Genomic DNA, 23112 nt, shown 5'->3' on the forward strand with positions numbered 1-23112 from the left:
CGGGCTCTGTGCTGACAGCTCAGAGCCTGGAGCCTGCTTCAGATTCTGCCCCTCCCATGCTCATGCTCTGTCCCTCTCTCAAAAATAAAATAAACATTAAAAGAAAAATGTTTTTTCAAAATATGTAACATGCATTTTTTTATGTTGTGTAATACTTGTGTGAAATATAAGAAAAGGTGATCACACTACACTTAAATACCTACATGTAATAGCCTGGCTTGAAAATAGAAATAAATTTCTCTTTGGTCATTGATTTCACCTAGCCTACATAGCTGCTTGTGCATGCCTCAAATATACTACTACTAGTGAAAAATGTATATCCTAATTTCCAGTTATTTAAAACAGGAAGAAAATCCCAAAGGAACTGAGTACAAAGGTCCTCTCCCTGTGATATTATTGCCAAATCATCTGTATTACATCTCTGAGTCCTTGAAAGATAATGGAAAGTCAAGTGGAATTTGAAAGTGTTTGCATCTATAAAGTTGCCTATCAAATTAAACATTCTGTTTACTGACCCATTTTTTATACTTATTTTATCCCCCAAAACACCTCTATATTTTTACGAACTATTACATTTTACACAGAATCAGTCGTTAATAAAAATTGCCTGGTTTTGTGACTAAGTTTCTCTACTCATAAAATGAGGATGATAGTACCTAAAGTTTTAAATATCTATTTATATTCTCAAAGTTAAAATATAAATATGCTTGCCCTACTTTTGAACTATAAACTTTATTTGAAAGACATATAACTTTTACAAAAGACAGAAAGGGGGGCTGAAAGAGAGACATGGATGCATGTGTATAATGTATTGTTTTGTTTTTATTCAGCTCTTTACTAATTAGATTAAAATCGTGGCAAGAAAAGTAAACAAAGCAAAGACTGAAAAAAACATAAGCTAATGGTCACGGGACATTGAATAATATGGAATGAAACCAAGTCTACTTGGTTTTTCAACTAACATTTTTATATTGCCAAATAACTGTAGGGAGTTTGTTCAAAAAAGGCAGATAATTTTACCTTCTTTAACAAGAATGGCCCATCAAGTATGCCCCAAAGCAAAGCCCTTGTATTGTTTATTGCCAAAACTATCCAACACCAGTAGGCATATCTATGTATCTATCTAACATCTATATATGTTACATTCCTTTTTCTGCTATGCAACTGATGATTTTCTATTCTTAGATGAATAACTAATGAAACTTAATAACATCACGTGGGTTTATAGAAGCTGAGGAAGAAGAAAGCATATCCCCTTTCAATAATATAAAGCTATTACCTTGCAGTAAGTAGACTGTGAAAGAAATAAAGCATTTCTAAATGAATGGGCTCCTTACATAAGAAGAAAGTGTACTTCTTGTTTTTAAATCCTTCAAACTTCCCTAATAAGATATAGGCCCAAATTAAATTCATGGTATTCTTTAATGATATAAATAATCTGCAAAAAGATCAGCAGAGCTACTCTTTGGAACAGCATTCTTTCTTTCACATGAATTGAGGAAAAAAATAAAAATTAGCTGGTCAGTGAATTAAACCCACAAGTTTGTTTTCAGAAGCAAGGGATTTATTTGAAAATATAGCCAAAGGACTGTCTTTTGTAGCCATTTGATACCATAAACATTTAGTTAAGAAAAAAAGACTCAGCTAGAATTTTTTTTTTTTTTTTTGACAAAGAAAAAATAGACTCATTAGTAGTTACTTGATATATTTCCAGTGAGTTGCTTTATCCTATTTGTCCTCTGTGGCAACAACAAGCCTGTTTCCTCAGTATGTCAAGACGCTCTCAAAATAAAGGAGCAATTCTGGCAATACATCTTCCTGAGGTTATTTCCCTAGATCATACGAGGAGATTGAGAGGTGATAGCAAGTTTGTCTCTGATTAGGTTCTGGGCAGGCTACCCCAAAGTATGTCACTTGGCATATTGATTATTTTAAATAAAATTTATTTAAGGAATAGCCAGTGCAAGAAAGACACCCTGATCCTCTTTTGTCCTCCTGAAAGCAGGAAATAAATCCTTATGAAAGGATTATGAAAGGTATCCTCCCTGTACTAGGAGGTAAAGAGACATCCTTATCACCAGAGAGAGGGAATTCAGAGTCCAGAAGGCTGAATGAACAAACCTTGTTACTTCCTCACTAATTTACTGAGCCCAAACTTCTTTATCGTGTCAATGTTTCACAAATTTATTGTTTCTTTGTCTAAAAGGTACGAAAGCTGCCCGCTTTGGTCGCTTCTTTGAGTCTAATATTTTTATGAGCTCTCATACAAAATTAAATTTGTTTATCCCCTATGTTAGTATGTCCTATGTCAATTTAATTATTAGGGTAGCCAAAGCACCTGGTAGGAAAGAAGAGAAAACTTTTCCTCTCCTACACCTGTCACCCCCACTTTCACCCGCCCCCACCTCTCCCATTCCAAATCATGTCACAAGCTTATTTCTTGATTTCAATGTTCATAATGGGAAAGGATTACCTTTTATAAAAAGGAGAAAATAAGGATTTACGATGCTTCAGATTTCAGAAAGCTGCACCAGAGAAAGCAAATTCTCCCTAGAACCAACTGGTCTTTCCAGTTTGACATGTGATTCTAGTAGCTTTGGATCTTTCCTTAAAGTGGCAATCAAATAATTAGGCATTCTGCAAATTTTCCTGGAATCTCAGAGTCACTTTGTCACATGTTAATCCAATGATTAGAATTCTGGGTAAGTTTTCATCCATTAGTATATTTATACTATTATATTATGCTAAATGTAGGGATAAAACAGAATGACAAAACAATCACCTTTACTTTTTTAAATTCCACGTATTAAACCTAATGATTGTTACTGCTTCAAATGTTTTTTGGGTGATTTATTGTTCAAATAAAAGTCCCTGCTTTTTTGTTCAAATTTTTCCATCACCAGGGGAGAAAATATGGTGATTAATGATGATTAGGACTGGGGCACCTGGGTGGCTCAGTCGGTTAAGTGTCCAACTCTCGGTTTGGGCTCAGGTCATGATCTCACGAGTTCGTGTGTTCGAGCCCCGCATCAGACTCTGTGCTGACAGCAGAGGCTGCTTGAGATTCTCTCTCTCCCTTTCTCTCTCTCTGCTCCTCTCCAACTTGTGCCGTCTCTGCCTCTCTCAAAATAAATAAATAAACTCAAAAAAATAATTATTAGGACGTATATATACACACAGATCCATATATATGTTTAACTGTGTATTTCGCTTATAGACACACAACAAAATTGTTCATTGTGGCTTGCTTCTAATCTTCAGAATTCATACAATAAGCAATTCCTGGATGTTCACTCCTACAAGGCCTGACCAGAGCATGAGACAAAATGGCAAAGACCCCAGTTGCTATGAGTTACTAGGAGAGATAAGAAATATCCAGAACTAATCATAACATATCGAGGTATGAACAAACACTGTGAGGTATGTGTGAAGCAACATGAAACAATTTAGAGGTGAAATAGAGTTTCTCCCTCAGGTGATACTGAAGGCTACATAGCTGGTCAAAGACTTGTTGGTCTTGACCCTGGAAAGCTCAAAGCACAAACCTTATTCAGAAGACATAAGTGTATCCTCTCTCCCCACTCCTGATTATATTATTCTCATTTTCTACATTGTTTTTCTTTTTTTGTTTGTTTGCTTGTTTTCAATTTTTTTAATGTTTATTTGAGAGAGAGAGAGAGAAAGAGAGAGAGAGACAAAATACGAGTGGGGGAGGGGCAGAGAGAGGGAGACAGAATCTAAAGCAGACTCCAGGCTCTGAGCTGTCGGACCAAAGCCGGACACAGGGCTCAAACCCATGACCCATGAAATCAAAACCTGAGTCAAAGTCAGATGCTCAACCGACTGAGCCACCGAAGTGCCCATTCTACACTGGTTTTCTTAAGTGAAAGTCCATTCAGTTGTGCAATATGCAGCTTAGTTTGTCATATATGTGTATAAAACTTCTGGCTTCCTTCATTTTTATATTTTATTTTAGAATATTTATATTTCATTTTTAAAATTAATGTCCATTTAAAGATCTTCATTAGTTTTATTGCCTGCCTTAAGAGAAGCACCAGAATGTATTCCTTATGCAAAACCTAGAGGAAAAAAAAGACCTTTGATAGAGGTTTTAAAAGTGATTTGGAACCCTCCCTTTTTTTACTCATAATTATACATTACCACATTTAATATTTTAATTGAAGTATAAGTTATTTTTGTTCCCGTTTTAGAGACAAAATAATGAAAGCAAAGAACTTGATGGCAAGCAGCCTAGTAGTATAGAAACATAATAGAAAGCATCAGAATTCAAGGCAGAGATATAGACTAGAATTAGGAGGAAGGACCACGTCCAAGTTGAAATGGTGAGATATTAGAAATCATCTGAGTGTCCAACAATAAGTAAAATAGTGAAAAAAAAATATAGAATATCTATAGGATAAAACCACACAGTCACTAAAATCACATTTTCAAGTAACCAGAAGTTACAGGATACAAAGTTTAACTTCAATTTTGTGAAAACAAAGCAAGATAAAAAATGGAGGGAAATATACCGAAATATTAGTAGCAGTATAAATAATGAAGAGAAAAAATGAATTGGAAAAATAGATACACATTTATACACATTCTTTTAAAGATAAAAGGGTGGTGCAAAATGTTTTAAGAATCAGTAACAAGTCTGACTTTCTAGTTTCTGGACATCATTCTGGTTCCCATTTGTAATAACTTTAGGGAATTTAAATTTTTTGCCAATCTAAATTTAGTAATACTGTATTTCATAGAATCTAAGATACAATCTATTGTAAGACATACTTTCATTTGCTAGGATAAAAGAAAAAAATATTTGCCAACTATGGCATTCTTCTTTAATTTTACATAGTTTTATGTGAAAGAAATGGACATCTTAGAATTGATGAAATTTTGCAAAGACATTTCTCTTTTAAAAATTTTATTGAAGTACAACTAACATATAACATTACATTACTTCCAGTATATAACATGATTCAATATTTGTATATATTGCAAAATGATCACCATGATAAGCTGTGTTAAATCTGTCACCACACATAGTTATAAAATTGTATTTTGTTCTGATGAGAACTTTTAAGATCTATTTTCTCAGCAACTTTCAAATAGGTAGTACAGAATTATTAACTCCAGTTACCATGATATATATTACATCCCCATGACTTATTCATTTTAATACAGAAAGTTGGTACCTTTTGACTCCCATCACCCATTTTGCCCACCCCCCCCATGCCCCTGCCTCTGGCAGCCACCAATCTGTTCTCTGTATCTATGAACTTAGGTTGTTTTCAACTTTTTTTTTTTTTTTTTAAGATTTCACATATAAGTGACATCATATAGTATTTGTCTTTCTTTGTCTGACTTACTTCATTTAGCATAATGCCCTCAAGATTCACCCATGATGTCACAAATGGGCAGATTTCATTATTTTCTATGTCTAAGTAAGTCCATTTTGCACACACACACACCACATCTTCTTTATTCATCCATCAATGGACACAGATTGTTTTCATACCTTGGCTATTATAAATAATGCTGCAATGAACATGAGGGTGCATATCTTTTTGAGTTAGTGTTTCCATTTCAGAAGTGAAATTGCTGGATTATGTGGTTGTTCTATTTTTAGATTTTTGAGGAACCTCCATACTGATTTTCATAGTAGCTGTACCCATTTACATTCCCACCAACAATGCACAAAGGTTTCTTCTTCTAGACAGCCTTGCCAACACCTGTTATTCTTTATCCTTTTGATCCTGGCCATTCTAACAGGTGTAAGGTGGCATCTGATTGTGGTTTCGATTTGCATTTCCCTGATGATTAGTAATGTTGACCATCTTTTCATGTGTCCAGTGGCTATTGGTATGTCTTCTTCAGGGAAATGTCTTATTTAGTCCTCTATCCATTTTTTAATCAGATTGTGTTTTTGCTATTGAGTTGTATGAGTTATTTATATATTGCGAATACCTTATCAGATAGATGTTTGCAAATATTTTCTACTATTCAGTAGGGTGCTTTTTTATTTTGTTGATGTTTCCTTTGCTGTGCAGAAGTGCAAGAACATTTCTGGCACCCCCTTTTGTATACCCCATCTGTATCCAGCGTCACTAGTTATTTTGCTCAGCTAATATTAAGGAGCTTTTCTATGAGGAAGACTTTTTTCCTGAAGCAAAAGACTCAGCTCTAGTTTTGAAAAGAATGGTCATTTTCATTATATTATCTTATTTTATGTTGAGAGTCTGGCTGTTTCTGATGAATTAATACATTTTTGAAAAGCCCTGCTATATCTAGCTACGTTTCCAAAGTATGATTTAGATAACTAACAAATTTAACTCTTTTCGTTCTCAGCTGAAAAGAAAAACAATACCAATTATGCTAAACCACACATATACATGTGGGAAGACACCTAGCAATGAGAGGATTAAACACGTTTCCATTTCTACATACATTTTATATATTTTAATTGATATATTTATTTTGGAATATGTAAGTCACCCTGACTTATCTCAATTAGACTGAACACACTTAAATTATGTTCACCCTTCCACAAAAGCAACTCTCCATATGGAAGATGGGTAGTGGCTCAGATCAAGAAAAGTTTCTGTGTATTACTCTTAACGTTTTTTTTTTTTTTAACAAAATTTTTTACTTCTTTTCTTTTACATGTTTCTTTTTATTTTTTTTCTTCTTTCTGAAAAGTGGCCAAAAGGAGATAAGATTTCAAGTTGCCATGTCAATCATACCAACCATAAAACACAACTCAAGAAGGAAGACGGGCAAAGTATGATTTACTTTTAATTAAAATGAAAAAGTAACAGTTCAAAGTTAACCCTATATATAAAAATATTCCTAATTCAAAGGTTTATACTTTGCCAAAAATCTCATCTACTTGTAATTTCTGCTTGGCAGATGGATACGGACTGGCAGGAAAAAGAGGAGTAGCCACAAGTTCAAAAAGTCTTACAAGAAATTTCATGTTTAAATGTGTGCAAGTTTACATAGAATGTACTCAGAGCAGACGTGAAAGGAAGCCAAGCTAAGTATCTTCAATAAACTCAACTCCAAACTATATGAATACACATGATAAAATAATACAGGATACAAATAAAGATTTTCAACTATCCTTGTGTAAACATTTTACTTTTTTTCTTATTGTTTCTAATTATCAGTAGGCATGATTCCAACATAGTCTGTTTACTATAATCCATACATATTTCAAAGATAGGAAAGCATAGTTTGTATATGAAAAAGAGAAACAACAGTCAGTGGTGTGTGTGTGTGTGTGTGTGTGTGTGTGTGTGTGTGTGTGTGTGTGTGTAGGGGGTAGAAGAGTGAGGTCAGAATTGAAGGCAGAAAAGGTACATATTTACTGTGTGCCTGCCATGTGCTAGACACGGCAATTTGAAGGGTAAATGTGGGCTTTGAAGGCTAAATTCGTGATTAATGTAAGCATAAATGAAAAGCCAATGTTTTTCTTTGTTAATTATTAATCAAAGCCCTACACAAAAAATTTATCAACACCTGGCATTTTGCTGTTATATGAGCAACAAAAGCCCTCGTTTCATACAGTGACTGGTTTTTTCCTTTGTTTTAAAATCTGAATACATATTCTAGAGAAGAAAATAGAAAAGATAAGTAAAATTCCAAGCTTACTGATGTGAGCAAACTTCAAGACTCTGTTACTACTCTAAACCCAGTTAAGCTAGTTTTGAGTCTCCCATAAAACCAATTAACAAGAAAATAGAACAAAAGGAATGGCATCTTAACATTTTTGCCAATTAATCGAAATTTGCAGCTGATAAGCAATGTCTCAACTCCACCCATCTCAGGAAGTGTGGACACCAAACTGTGGGTCTCAAGTGTTTCCCTGCAAATTCAGGAAGCTGACCATTCTTTAAAATGTTAGCCAGCCTTACAAAGAAGTCATTCTTCTGACATATGTATTTATTAAATGAATAAATTAGAATTGGATCTTATTTATTTGATCAAAATTCAGCTAGTAAGACAGGTAAAATAAATGAAACAACACTTGATAATGAAATAAATTATACTAACTATGAAAACAAATGCTGCTGAGGAAAACGTGTGTTAAGTGCCCCAAGTCTGAAATCATCCATTTCTCACTAAGTTTCGGCTTTCAACACCACGCTCTGCAAGAGTTGTTTGACCCAGCTGTCCAAAGGCCCAAGATGCCTCTATTTTATTTCACAGCTTATTCATAATCGATATAAACATATCACCAACCTTAATTCCAGCCAGCAGTCACAAGATACCTTGGATCAGATCAATAAAATCTGAAAGATAAACAGAAAAACATCCTGTAAATTAAATCAACTGAATGATTCAATCTTTTATTTTACTAAGAAAGAAGATGAAGTCAAGTTATTTGGTTCCTTGACCATAAAATGTACTGGCTGACAACACATACGTTTATAATAAGGAGGGTTATGTAGTTATAAAACTTTATTTTCTGGATCTTGTTTAACAAGATGTATTATATGCCCAAATTAGGCCCTATTTTTATGTTCAGCAGTTTTTACGTAAAGCAGAACAATGCTTGTGCTTATGTTCTAAAACATCAACCTCCCCTCAATTTTTTAGCCAATGCTGTACTCATAGACTACCATTTCTCATGAAAGATGTTTAATTGAAAATAATAAAACGACTGCATTTGGATCCTTAATCTGGTTTAACAGTCTGCAGATTTTTAGTCCAGTATCAACAATCTGTTAAAAAGCAACAGAAGCCAAATAAGGCAATTCCAGGGGCAAAATATCCATCTTCCCACTCCAGTCTTACACTTTAGTCCTGCCACTGAATTATGCTGAGAAGCACACTATCAGATGGAAGCACCAAAGAAGATACACCAAGGACAAAAGCAAACCCAAAACTTCCGTGCCAAAAGTCAGCCTATCTTTTGGAAAGTTAGTAAAGGTAATAACTAAAATGACATAGAGCATAATTGTTGACTTGCTGCAGGGAGTGTCTACTGCTAAATCTCCAATTAAAAACAAAAAACAAGTGAGAAGTATATTTGTGAGTTAACTGGTTAGAAGTTAGAATTTGTTCCCCAAGATATTGTTACAAATGGTCATTATTAGACTCCTAGGTTAAATCCAAAAGTAAAATTAACCTTAAATGGTAATTATTTAATGAAAAGATCGTCTAAAGTAATATTCATATACTCTAGGGAGTTCCGTTAATTAGCTTGCCTACAGTAATCATTTCACTATGTATATCCAAGCATCACGTTATCCACCTTAAGTATATAGTTTTTATTAAAAGATAATATAGAAGAAATACTAATAAACCAAAAAAGTATGATTGGACATGAAATTCCTGATTTTTAATCTCAAGGGTAGGTGCTTAAAAAAAAGTGAACTTTATTTTGCAAGAATGAATTAACAGGTGGATAAATTTGTGAAGATTAAACGATAGGATTTGGGGGCATTTTGAGGGACTTTCAAGATTAATGCCTTTAATATGTCTACTCCCATTTCAAACACCTGCCTTTATCTTACTTTGATACCAATATTATTATTTTTCTATAAAGCCACCAATTCCCAGGCTGTGTGTCACAGTACCCCAGGGCACCAGTGTAAATTCAGAGACTGATAAATACATTCAATAAATGAAAAACACAGCAACATCCATCAGGCACAACACAAACTACTAACTTGAAGTAAGCCACAGTTTCGATTTTAGATTTTGCTATGTGTGTTTCAATGATACGATAACTTTGCAAAGTTGAATTTTGATAACGTTTGTAACATAAAAGCAAATACGGCATGAAAACCAATGTGGGATAAGAAATGAGGATGACAACATCCAATCAGACTCCCAGCTTTGAGGGCTGGGCTGTACCCAGCAGGCACACACACACATACCATTGGTAAGTAACTGTGGGTTTCTAAGTATGAAGTAAAAAGACTTTTCTTTCAATGTTTGTGTATTTTTTTTTCCAAAAAGCCATTCAGTTGTTAGGACATACATACTTATGCTAATGAAACAGAACTGTGAAGCATTTCTTTTGGCCTATGGGGTGCCATGAAAAAAATTACTGAGATACCCAGAATGTCACAGAGAAAGCCTGGGACGCTCTCCATTAAGCCTAGTTTTGTTTTGTTTTGTTTCTTTTTTGTCCCACAAATTTAAATAAAAAAGAAAGTGGGAGGGATTAAACCAAGAAAAAAAGACTAGTGAAGGAGAGAAAAGGAAAAAGGAAGGAAAATTTTCCTAAAATAAGAAGAAAAATACTGGGAGAGCAGGAAGGTCAGTGGTTCAACACACCGACGACTTTGTATGTGTGGCTGTGTGTGCTATATATGTACACGTGCATGTGTGAGTGTCCTACTGTGTGTGAAAGAGGAGGCTAAAATAGTACACATGAATACCAGAAATGAACGACAAAGAACAAGCAGTGGGCACACTGCATATATGTACATTCTCACCATGTTGATTACCAGCCGTCATTCCCTAAGAAAATGTGGCTCCCTCGTTGTCTGGAGCCAAGAGAGACTACATAGATCTGCACATTCATTTGTGTGCTGTCCTAAGCCTCAATGTACGATTTGTCCATAGCTACTGCTTGCTAAGACTTCTTTAACATACTAGATCAAGATCCTGATATCTTTAATATTCTCTTAAGTAAGTTGGATTTTATCCTTTCTACATATATGTTTTCATAGTAAAAACAGAATGATATTTATAGAGCTTTTCAGAAGTCAGGCTTTATGGAATATGAACCTGGCTATTTATGTATTCCATACTTGGGGAGAAATTCTAACTTGCCACGGCCACTACCTCCCCACCCCAACCCAGCCCTGCCTCCAAAAAATTCTAGTTTATTTTCTTTTCAATATAGCATGAGTCAAATACAAACTTTATTTAAAATATTAATTCTGGGGTGCCTGGGTGGCTCTTGATTTCGGCTCAGGTCCCAAAGTCATTGGATCAAGCCCCATGTCAGGCTCCATGCTGAGCGTGGAGTCCGCTTAATTTTCTCTCTCTTGCTCCCTGTGTCCTCCCCCACTCATGCTCTCATGCTCTCTCTCAAAAAAAAAATAAATAAAATAATAATAATAACAATAATAATAATAATAATAATAATAATGCTGTTTTAGCTATGCAAATCTTATATTTGAACCCTTTGGCTTAGCACAGTGTTTAGCACCCAGGAGAATGTAAATAAATATTTGTCAAATGAATGAGGGTGCTTGCTGTTGTGCTTTTCTGATGCTTTGCCAAATTTCAATAGTTGAAAATTCCCCTTTGGGCAGAAATAAGGAAAAAAATTTCATCCTGTCCCACCTGACTTGCATCAAAAATATTTAATGGAGACAAAGTTCTGAGGAAGAAGAGGTGGACAGTCTTGACCTGGTGGACTTATGTTCACTTGGGCTCTTAGGATTTTTGTTTGTTTGCTTGCTTTTCTTATCTTAAGGGGGCTCTTCCATTTGCAGTGTCAAGCAAGAGCAGCTGCTTTCTAAATAACAAGTCTCTAGACCGTTTTTTTTTTCCTTTCATTCAACCCAGTTATTGAGCAAATAGGCACAGAATAGTGAAGATTTATGTTGCCCTAAGGCTCAGCCTTCACTGTGAACATCTGCCATTTCAAACACACAGGTCAAGACTCAGTGTAGTATTGCACTAAACAATGCCCTAAGCAGAACTCAAATGAAATTCTTTTCAATAGGATTCTGCATCTGCTTCCAGGCAGCTTAACTTATCAGCATATAAAAGCACCACTTCTCCATCTTCTTGCTCCACAACAAAAAGGTAGGGGAAATGTCAGAAAATAATCTTGAGAGTTAACTGCTACAGTTTGTTTCCCCCCTCTCTTTTCCAGTAAGAAATGATCTCATGCCTACATTTTATAAATCATATTGTAATGATGAAATCAGATTATAAACTCTGTATCAAGCTTAAGTTTGCTTGTTTATACCTCACAAGAAATAAAAATGGAAAATAGCAGACATATTTTAACTATTAGATTACCCAGGTCCATTGTGAATTGAAAACCCACCTTTCACACTTGCTGTGCTTTTCCCTTAGAGTTACACGTGAATCTCAGTTTACAGAAACTGTTGTTGATTAATAGAAAAGTTACTGCTTGAGCATCAATTTACAGATACAAACGTAGGAAAGACTGCAGTTGCAAGACAAATTAAAAATCAATTCTGTTAAAAAAAATTAATTGAAGTGCTTTTTAATTGTTTATAATCTTTAGTTCTTAAAATATAGAACAGTTCTGTGGGGTATTTTTTTAATAGCCTTGTTTCATATTTTAGAGATCTAAAGTTCTTTACCATCAAAGAGCTTAGTGAGAATGCGGTGGGATGGGGGTGGTTATGAAAAGCCAAAAGACAAAAGCTATGATACTAAACAGAATATGCCTGCTGTCACAAAGAAATACCAGCAAAGAGCTACAGGAGATCAAAGAAGAGGAAATAAAAAACACAACAAAATCCTATTATATAGATAAGGATTCGCAGAGGACAGGCATTTGAGTTGGGCCTTGAAGGAGGTAAAGGATTTTGATAAGCAGAGATGGAATGGGAAGGAGACCCACTCAGATTAATGGACTCAGCAGAAACAAAGTAATGAAAGAAGCTAACCCCAGGGGCTGTCTGTACAAACACCTGCAGGCCTACCTGACTGGAATATAACACATAAGAAAAACACTAATTGGGTGAAAGGCTAGGTTGGGTCTGTATAGGGTAATAACCTTGAATGACAAGCTGACGAGGCTACATAATTAAATATATTTAATTTTGTATGCTAAAGTGAACCACTGAAGGTTTTAAATTCAAGAATGGCATAATTAGGTAACTGAATCTGGCAACACTGTATAGATTGGATCAGAGATGAGATGAGATGAAAGAGTCAACCACTTAGATGACTCCTTCCAAAGTCCAAGTGAATGATAAGGAAGAGTCAACTCAGGTAGAGATAGTGTCAGTGCAAAGTAGGAAGAATACCCTAACTACTGCATAGCAAGTATCTTAGCTCAGGCTGCCAGAACAAAATGCCATAGATGAGGAGACTTAAACAACAGAAATGCATTTCCTCACAGTTCTGGAGCCTGGAAGTCTGACATCAGGGTACCAGCTTGATCAGTTTCTGGTAAAAGCCCATATCCTGGCTTGTATACAGCCACCTTCTCACTGTGCCCTTACATAGCCACTGTCAAGTTTGGGCCTCTTTTTATCGACCTTCTTTAATACTAGCTACCTCCCCAAAGTCCTGTCTCTAAATACAGTCACTTTGGGGGTTAGGGCTTCAATGTAGGAGTTTTGAAGGGATGCAATTCAGTCCATAGTGCTGTGTGTAAGTCACGGGACTTAGGAATCGGTTGGATATGAAAGGCGCAGGACAGAGAAAAGGTGCCGAAAGAATTCTGAGGGTTTGAGACAGACTCCCAGAAAGATGGTGCCATTCTTAGAAACGGGTAAGGCTGAAAGAAGATCAAGGCACTGAGCAAGAGTAGAGGGCGAGGGGCTTTTGTAGACACATTAAGTTTGAGTTTCTGGCAGGATAATCAAGGGAAGGTATTTATCAGACAACTGACCTATTCGTGGAGAGTATGATTCATGTGATATGCAAAAAGAATGAAGTCTTACTTAACACTAAAAACAGAACAAAAAGGAATGAAAACTATGGTGATATAATTAGGCTAAAACATATCAATATAAAATCAGAAGTATATGTGTATGATCCAAACCATAGAGTTAGGTAATCTAGCCAGCCCACATTATTGTATATTTAGTCACCATCTTGATAGGTAGATATAACATTAATAAAGTACTGGCCACATGCATACCCATATTGTTCTTAATGAATGATGCTGTAGCCTGCCTACCCAGACTGTGGGCTGCTCTGGGTCAGTGACCCAGCAAATCCATGTTTGTATCTCAAGCACTTAATGTGGTGTATGGCATAAAGTCAGGGATCTATCTATAAATGTGGAATGAGTCACTCCCCGGAAAAACAGGCTGAGTCATGGACACTCCAACTAATTTCACCTCTAGACTTTATATTATTCATATAAAATAACACTGTAGGAAGCCAGGCACTAGGTATGGCTCTTAATGGAATGTTCTGTACTCTGACATGTTTGCTGTAGCTACTATAATAATGATGCCAAATACAGGTTAAGACCACAGAGGGCCAGCTACATGTGTCTAAGTCACTCATCTACTGTCACAACACAGAAAAAAGAATGACTGGGTGTTAGGGAAACTGGATAATAAGAGCTCACTTAAAGTGAAGCACTTTCAAACACCTCAGCCATGGAATTTGTTTTCCAAAACTATTGTACTGTTTCTAATACAAAACAACAGCAATAGTAAGAAATGATCATTAAGTGTCTACATAACTCAGACATTGTACAAAAATATGTCACACGCATTATTCACTTCACCCTTACAAGACCAAATACAGCAGATACTGTTATTATATATTAGTTTCCCAGGAGAAAACTAAGCTCATAAAGCTTAAATATCCAGTACCTATAGATAAAGATCCCTAAGTAATTGACACTACACAAACATCATTTATTAAGGCAAAGAAATAACAATAGAAGTCAGAGACAAGATGGGGCACCTGGGTGGCTCAGTTGGTTGAGTATCTGACCTCGGCTCAGGTCATGATCTCACAGTGGTGAGTTCGAGCCCCACGTCAGGCTCTGTGCTGACAGCTCATAGCCTGGAGCTTGATTCAGATTCTGTGTGTGTGTCTCTCTCTCTCTCTCTCTCTACCCCTCTCCCACTTGCTCTGTCTCACAAAAATAAATAAAAACATTAAAAAAAAAAAGTCAGAGACAAGGTGAAATACATACATACATTTGGGTGTATGGCCTGTGTATATTTATATATACATATATTCTTTAATCTCTTATTTTAAGTTAGAATTCTTTTTTTTTTAATTTTTTTTTAACGTTTATTTATTTTTGAGACAGAGAGAGACAGAGCATGAACAGGGGAGGGGCAGAGAGAGAGGGAGACACAGAATCTGAAACAGGCTGCAGGCTCTGAGCGGTCAGCACAGAGCCTGACACGGGGCTCGAACTCATGGCCGTGAAATCATGACCTGAGCTGAAGTCGGACACTTAACCGACCAAGCCACCCAGGCGCCCCTTAAGTTAGAATTCTGATGGTTCTTTACAACTGCGTGATTCCTTAAGGAATTCTGGCATATTCAAATTCAGGCAGAAACAGTGACTGTAAGCATGCTCTAAAAAAAAAAAAAAAAAGACAAATTTTGGAAATAGAGCCTGGTCTCCTGTAGTTCTCTCTCCAAGTATTTTCAGTGGGACAAATATTTGGAAGATGGCAGTATTTATTTTTTAAGAAATATTTTGCTGACCTTACCTTATAGGTCTATAGGAAAAAGATCTAACATATTTTCATCCAAGAGCTTTTCATTTTTTTTCTTCTTTATAATTTTTCTTTTATTAATGTTAGGCATATAAATAGTTTAAGAAGTTAACTGTTATATTTAAGGCTTATGATGAAACACAGCAGTAAGGAACATGAGTTATTTGAGAGTTGGAAGGCATCTGAATGATGCTGTATTTATTTAGGTAGTAAGGTGGTACACTGACTGGAACGAGGATAGAATCTGCAAAAGCCAATAAGCTCACTTTTTTTCAGTATGAAAAACTTATCGGTTCACTCAAACCATTAGTCGTTAAAATCCAAGGTCTCCTTTGAAATGGTTTTATAGTAAAATGAATGCATTATTAGTTATTTGTTCAAAATCTATAGTGAAGAATCTTGACTCTAATACTTGGATTTACAGCGGAGATTTGGAAAGATGTGGGAAACATACGAGACACTCATCAAGAAGGAGAAATGTTGCTTGTGTCTAACATCACGATATTTTTTAAGATTGTCACAACCCTGATTTTCTCTAATTCAGAAAGCACACATTCTCCTAGGCCTACCAACAGGTCATTTTGTCATCTCAGTGAAACTTGGATTTCAAAGGAATGTGCAGCTATAGGCAATCCTTAAACAATAAAGTAAATCTGTTGCCCAAAGCTCTCATTTCCTGAAAACTCTAGTACGGCACTAACAAGCCAAATTGGAGCATTCCACACATTTCTGAACCTACTTCTCTGAGTCACAGGCTTTCTCCTGGGTGAATCCAGGTATACTTAACTCCTACATATGTTGTTATTATAACTCATTTCCAACATAATTTAATTAATTTAATAAAGAATTGCAAATACCCAAACGAGGTATAAAAGGATTGACTTCAGAACTATTATTATAAAGAACATTTTCATCCATTTGAATATTCTTATTCCATTTCATATTACATACAAAGGACTAGAAAAAAGTCTAGAATTTATACATAAATTTATACTTTTTTTCTAGAAAAAAGTCTAGAATTTATACATAATAATGGAAAATCCTATATCTGGAAGAAATGTAACAGCAGCAAAAAGTTAGGGTTTCCTATAAGTCTAAAAGCATTAATGTTGGAAACAGATCTGCTGTTACCAATGTTAAATATTAAGTATTTTCTCAGACTCTTGCCATCCCTCAACCGAACAAATCAGGGGCTAAAGCTTTAATTTCCCGCAAAGTAGCACTGAAGCAAAAAGCATTATAGTGGAACGAAAGTAAATTAGCAATACATATTTTCCCTGTATTTCATATGCAGGCACTCCTATACTAATAATTTCCCAAACCATTTATTGAAAACTATAAAGAAACTATTACAAATGGTGGTTAAATTCCTAACCTGGCCTGTTTAATTCTTAGTAAAACCAAATAGTGCTGCCTCGCTAAATAGAATGTTTATAGCCTGACAGTGTTCCAAGATACAACTTCGTCATTATTTTCTGTAAGGATATTTTCCCAAGCAAGTGGAATACACTTGGGAGTTAGTTATTCACTCTTTTAACTAATAATTTTTGAATACTGCTTCATGGCAGTCATTTCTTGGGACTGGTATATGTTGGTGGCCAATAAGTTATCAACAAGATTGCTGCCCCTTTGGAGCTTCCTTTCCTCTAACAGAACACAAATACATAAGATTGTGGTCATTTCTATAAAGAAAACAAAGCAGGGTAAGCAATGGTAGTTGGGAGCCTTCTCTACTGCCCAATTTCAGCAGCTGATAGATACAAGCTGAAATGGCACGATCACGGCCAGAAAGCTAGACCCTCACCCGCTGCCTTTTCAGAGGGGAATATTTCAACCAGCAGATAGATCCCTGGCTTACAACTGTCCCCAAGTTTGAAAGTGCAAATGTAACACGTTCATGTGCATTGTCAAAATGCACCAAGATGCAGTTTGTGAACTAGCGTGGGGTTTTAGTAGTCGTATTGGTGCGAACACTAAAAACTATCACTTTACATCTAGAGACTTTAAGTTCTTCCACATATACAGTGTTGCTTAATTCTGTAAACTAAGATACCTCTGTTGACCTAGATTTAGTTGGTCCTGGCTCATTATACCTGCTTCCCAATGAAAGGCAATCTCTAGTAACCGGCTATACACAACTGTTAGCTTACCAAAGTGTCAAATGTCAAGCGAGAAAGAAAATAATCCAGAGACCGAGGAAAACAAATGACCTAGGTTTTGATACACTCATGTGCTGAAGTATTTCCAAATAATAACATGTGTTTCATGTTTCCAAACTTTTAACATAAAAAAAAAAAAAAATGTTGGAGAAGGTAGTTTCTATAATCCATCCATAATGAATTAACTCTTCTTGCTTGGGCCGGGCACAAAATTACTTACAATACACTAGTAAAAGTTCCCCTTGGTACAGACATTTTCAACCAGTTAGCAGAGAGGGAAATAAACTTTGACAGCAGTCAGGCAACACTAACATGCTGCCCCATGTGACTCATATGAAGACAGCCAGCAGTAGCCTGTACAGCCGGTCCCCTTGTCACTTCCTGGAGCACTCAGTATTTGATGGACCTAGTGCCACAGCACTGTAACTGAATATACTCTTTAGCAGTAGAGAAAGTCAACAGGCCTCTCCCTGCTGGTAATAAGGAACCCAATTACCAACTTCTGTTGTGTGTATGTCACGGCTGCAGTCGTACTGCAAAATTGCTATTGTGTTTCCATCTGCCAGTTTCAGTGTGCTTCTGGGAACCGAGCTAGAAGATTTAAGTTCTTTCACAGAAATTTTTTTTTTTTAAACTAGAGTTTACAGCTGACAAGGGATATTTAAATAATCGAAGAGGCATTATTTTCTAGCCAATCCCAAATCAAGAAGACCAAGGTGCTAAAAAGGCAGAGTAAAAACAAAATGAGTATTTCCTGACTTGGAATAACTCATTCCCATGCAAACTTGTTGAGAAAGGTAAGATTCGGTATAAGGATGCATTAAAGAAACCCCCTTGACTTCCTGGTGGTATGCAATAAACTACTGACAACACGTCAGTAAATGTTCACCGCTGTAAGAAGGCAAACTGAGTTTCCAACTGAACTCAGGGGAAGTCATTTTACTGTTCTAACAGTCAACTCGAATGGCTCCCACAAGAGTTAAAATTTTTTTTTCAAGTGCAAATGATTTTTTCTTTATATCATCCTTAGGAAGATTAGAGGGTATGGGACCTTACCCATATATTTGAAAAATAGAATCAAGCTTCAAAAGATTAAGGGGATGTCCTAAAGTCATCTAAATTATCAGAAACACAATGAGGTCCAGAGCCAAATTTCCTGGTGGGATGATAACCTGGGTGAAGCTATAAGGGAACTGGCAGAAAATGCTGCATAATCAATCTTCTGGAAGACTCTGAGGCCCCTACAAAAATCTCTCCCAGCTGTCAACCACCTTTCCAGACTCCACGCATTCTATGTAATCCCTCCCAGGATGAAAGGACGGATAGAAGTAAATGGTGTGTGCTCTCTTACAGCAAAACATGCTGATGTGACTTGGAAATTTTTCAAAAGATTACTACAAACTCTGGCATTGCCCAAAAGGCAAATTGAACAATGAATTATGACATTTTGGCCTCAAATTTCAAAATGCATTTTCTTCTTGTATATAAACAAGAACCATAATAAATAGACTGGATCACCAAAGTAAAATAAGTAATTTCAAGAACAACTTTTTTTCAACAAAGGGTAAATGTGCCACTGAATTTTGGTACAAGTACTAGTAATGAAATCAACACTAAAACAAGGAACCCATTTCAATGCTGTTATTTTTCTCTTCTTTTATATTTATCTCATTTTTTTGTATTAAGTTTTCTTTACTGAATATGCATTATATCCAGTAATAAAAAAATAGAAGAAAAAATAATTTTTAGAAAATATTTTTTCTGTGGTCACAGTACAAAATTTCTACTTTAAGAAAAACATTCTGAAAACAAAATTTCAGGTCATGTTTGCAGTCATTAGTGTGTAATAAAGAATTTAGATGTCCCTAGTTGAATCTAAGTGTTGAATGAAGTGTCCTTGCATCCTGCCATTTTTTTTTTAACCAATTAGTGTTTAAATATATGTATGAGCCTCAGTTTTCTCATCTTTGGAATGGAGATAAGAATACCTATTTCCCAGATTTCTTTGAGGATTACATAAGATATTACGTATTCAGAGTATATCACAAAATTTGGCATATAGTGAGTTTTTTCACTCTATAACATGCGTGTGCAAATCTGCTTACGTTTTAAGACTGATGTCTATCTTGCCAATAATATATTAATCTGTACACATATTACCACATGTGCCAAATAGGAAAGGGTTCACCTAGTTTTTAATGAGGCAAACTCTGATAGGCTACTGGACACTGACACTGAAGTGACTGAAGCCGACATTGAATTTCTGATGGTGATATTATTTTACTTAATACAAGCCTTAACTACCCATGATTATTACTGACACATTCACTTACACAAATATTTTTATGTTGTCTACACTATGCAGGGTTGGGTGCTATGTGATCTAAGCAACACAAGGCAAGCATACCTATACTCCATTTTCAGAGAGTTACAATTTAATAATAGAGCTAAGACACATGACCCATCCTTATGATGGAACTACAGATATTAGTTTTTAAGTATGAACAGACAAGGTGTCAAGACTGATTCCACTGTTGTCTTTGAGACAAATCATTCAGCCCCAGCTTTTCCTATGTGTTTCTTCCTAAGACACTTCATTTAAATAGTTAAATGAGTTTATTCAGATGCATAAGAACATACTATTTTGAAAAAAAATGAATGAGATTCATGTATACTTTAATCCAGAAAAAATCTACAATACCATAAACTCCACATGAATAAGAAATTCATGCAAACTAGCTGTCCCTTAATTTATATTATACTGTGAGCTAGTAAATACTTAATAACAGAGGATAGGTTTAGAACAAAAACATATCCAGATTCTATGTTCTGAATAAATATCCACCATATACTTTCCTTCATTTTTCAAAATTTAAGATGACCTGGCTTCATAGTTAAGGGATCTATGTGAGGAATTTTCATGTATACATATGTTTCATGTACAGTATATGTATGTATATTTTCATGTATACATATATGTATCTCTTCTTCTGGAGCTGAATTCACCTTTCTGGGGAAGAACCGATTTTATACACTTTAGATGGGGCTGACACAGAAACCAAACCCACCCCAGCCTCTGTCATAGGACACTATAGCTCAATTTATGGACTCTTCTTCCTGGACACCTTAACTGGTTGAGAGGTTCCCCACTCTCTGGCAAATTCCCTAAATTATTTCAAGGAACCACTTAATTTCATAACTTGAAAATTAATCACCAAATGCTAGGATATTAAATATTAATATTAATTTTATTCATTATTACAGAATGCTTTATTAATTGCTTCTCAAATAAAACTGCTTAAAGTGAAAACAAGTCGATAAAACTGTGTGACCGGGTAAATGCTACACGCTTCTTTACAAAGTTATCTCAAACCCTGGCATAGTCCACACAGCCTATTGAATTTCACCCCATGTAGTTACAGTGAGGGCGTCCAATTGAAATATGAGCAGCTCCTTCAAATTTAATACATAACCCATGATGTCAATTTCAAAAATTTACATTTGCATATTAAATCTGGAAAAGAAATGGGAAACAAGTGAACAAAGTAAATAGGCAGAACTTTATAGTGAATGGAAGACAGCAGCCCCTACAAGTTGGTGTTCAAATAATGCAGGATGAACACCAGCAAAAACTAAATTATTTACATGAGTCTGCCCAACATACATTTGGAAAGTAGACTATTCGGGAAAAGAGTCTAAGTAGAAGTGATGTGCTAACTGTTCACAAGAGTTTCTAACTGTTCATATTTCATATTCTTCTCAAATGAGGTGTTGCAAATTGTACTTCAAATACCCAGAAACATTTTGAAGTCTTGGCAGTACTAGTAGTTAGATAAATAAGCTAATACTCACTGATATTTTATATTAAACAGACACACATACATATACGTATACATATTAACTCACATGGTCTTCTTAATAAGCTTAAAAGGCAGATAATATGATGGCCACCCCCTTCTAGAGATAAGGATATTAGGCACTAAGGGTCACAGGTAAGGAGCACGATCTGGGTTTGACTCTGTGCTGCTTGATTTCGGAAACCAGGTTCCTAACCTAACTATAACTGACATCCTTCCCTTCACAGGTAATTGTAGCAATGAGAACATGTTTGCTATGATTTTTTTTTTTCATTTTCATCTCCCCACACCTAACTGATCCAAACCAGGCTCTATAAAACTTTAGCCTGACTTGGTACTTCTCTAATGCAATAGAACTAGACGAATCCAGCACGCCTTTTAATGTCAGAACCGTCAGCATAGAGGGAGGGGGCCAGGAGGAAAGAGAGGCCAGAGGAAGTGAAGGAAACATACAAAGAGACAGAGACAGATTTAAATATCCATTTAAACCCACTGTGCTCTGGTTACAGAATAATCTAACACTCTTCCACCTCCTCCTCCACTACCTGCAATAGTAAAGGGTTTTAGGCACATGCATGTGCCTAACATGCATGTGCCTAAACAATAGAAAGAAAAAAAAAAACCTGTGTTTAACTTTGTATTCCATATTTATTTTAACTAAATTTTTTGAAGATAAAGCCATCCTTATACATTACAGTTCGGTTCTTTCATATTTAGTTGCTCTGGTTGTCCCTTTTACAATATAACTTTTTATTTTTAAATAACTTATGCCTCACCAGAAGTTGTAGAAGAGGCTCAGATTATTGTGTGCCTTTCACCTGGCTTCCCCCAATTCCAGCCTTCATTTTTTTTTGTTTTTCTTTTTGTATGAGGGAAAGCAAATGGACTGCTTTACTTCCAAATCTACCATCTGAAAGAGGGAAAATAATACTTGTGCAGAAAGCACACCACTGGCCTGCAAGGTGGCTTCACTGCAGGACTCTTGAAGAAGCTTTGAGCAGACATAGTGAAACCCTGGCCTCGAATGTTAAACCTACTGGCAAACTGCCCTTGCACAGTATGGTCTTCGTCATGGGTGCCAACAAGACTTGGCCTCATTTAAAAAGAAAAATAGCTCAGCCGATCTTTGTGGCAAAGTTTTTGAACACTTAACTGAATTCAATTAAGACGGGAAAAAGGATTTGCCCTAATACATGCAGAATAAAAAATCTTTGTTTTTATTTTTTTCCTCTAGAGAGCTCACTCTTCTCAAATGAGAAAGGACATCTCGTTTAGTATAAAAAAGATGAATTGTAATAAAGAAAACTTAAAAGACTTTGCATCATGACAGATTACGTTCAAGAGCAATATTTAGGGGACAGGTTAAGGGAACAGCTGGTACAATTAAGGCCTGAATGTGCAGTCTGTGGTTGAAAAGAAACTGAAGAGCATTTAATCATATGGACATTGTGTATTTTTCAAGAAATGAAACCTCCAATGTTGCTTTTCCCAGACTAAGGTTAGTGAAAAATCTCTGAGACTGTTTTTATTACTTTGGGCCCTCAGCCCAGTTTTAATCACCGTTAGGGAAACAGGGAAACGGGGCTCTGACCAGGATAGTATGTTTCACTTTCAAGATAGCTCGTGGAAATACAGCAATATATTTCCAAAATTATGGCCAGAATTATAAGAGAATTAAAAAAAAAGAAAAAAAACATCGTGGGAGGATAGCAGTTT

General features: G+C 35.7%; 1 protein-coding gene across 4 annotated transcripts in view; it reads right to left on the minus strand.

Moving 5' to 3' along the window:
• MAP2 (microtubule associated protein 2) overlaps positions 1-23112 on the minus strand; it is a 281261-nt gene that overhangs the window by 203785 nt on the left and 54364 nt on the right. For all 4 annotated transcript variants that reach the window (XM_019446158.2, XM_019446150.2, XM_019446161.2 and 1 more), the window contains exon 2: positions 8248-8297. The gene's annotated coding sequence lies outside the window, so the exon portion shown is untranslated. The remainder of the gene's footprint in view (positions 1-8247; positions 8298-23112) is intronic.

This window comes from Panthera pardus, unplaced genomic scaffold, assembly GCF_024362965.1.
Source record: "Panthera pardus isolate Hobbes unplaced genomic scaffold, ASM2436296v1 HiC_scaffold_10, whole genome shotgun sequence".
NCBI lineage: Eukaryota > Metazoa > Chordata > Mammalia > Carnivora > Felidae > Panthera > Panthera pardus.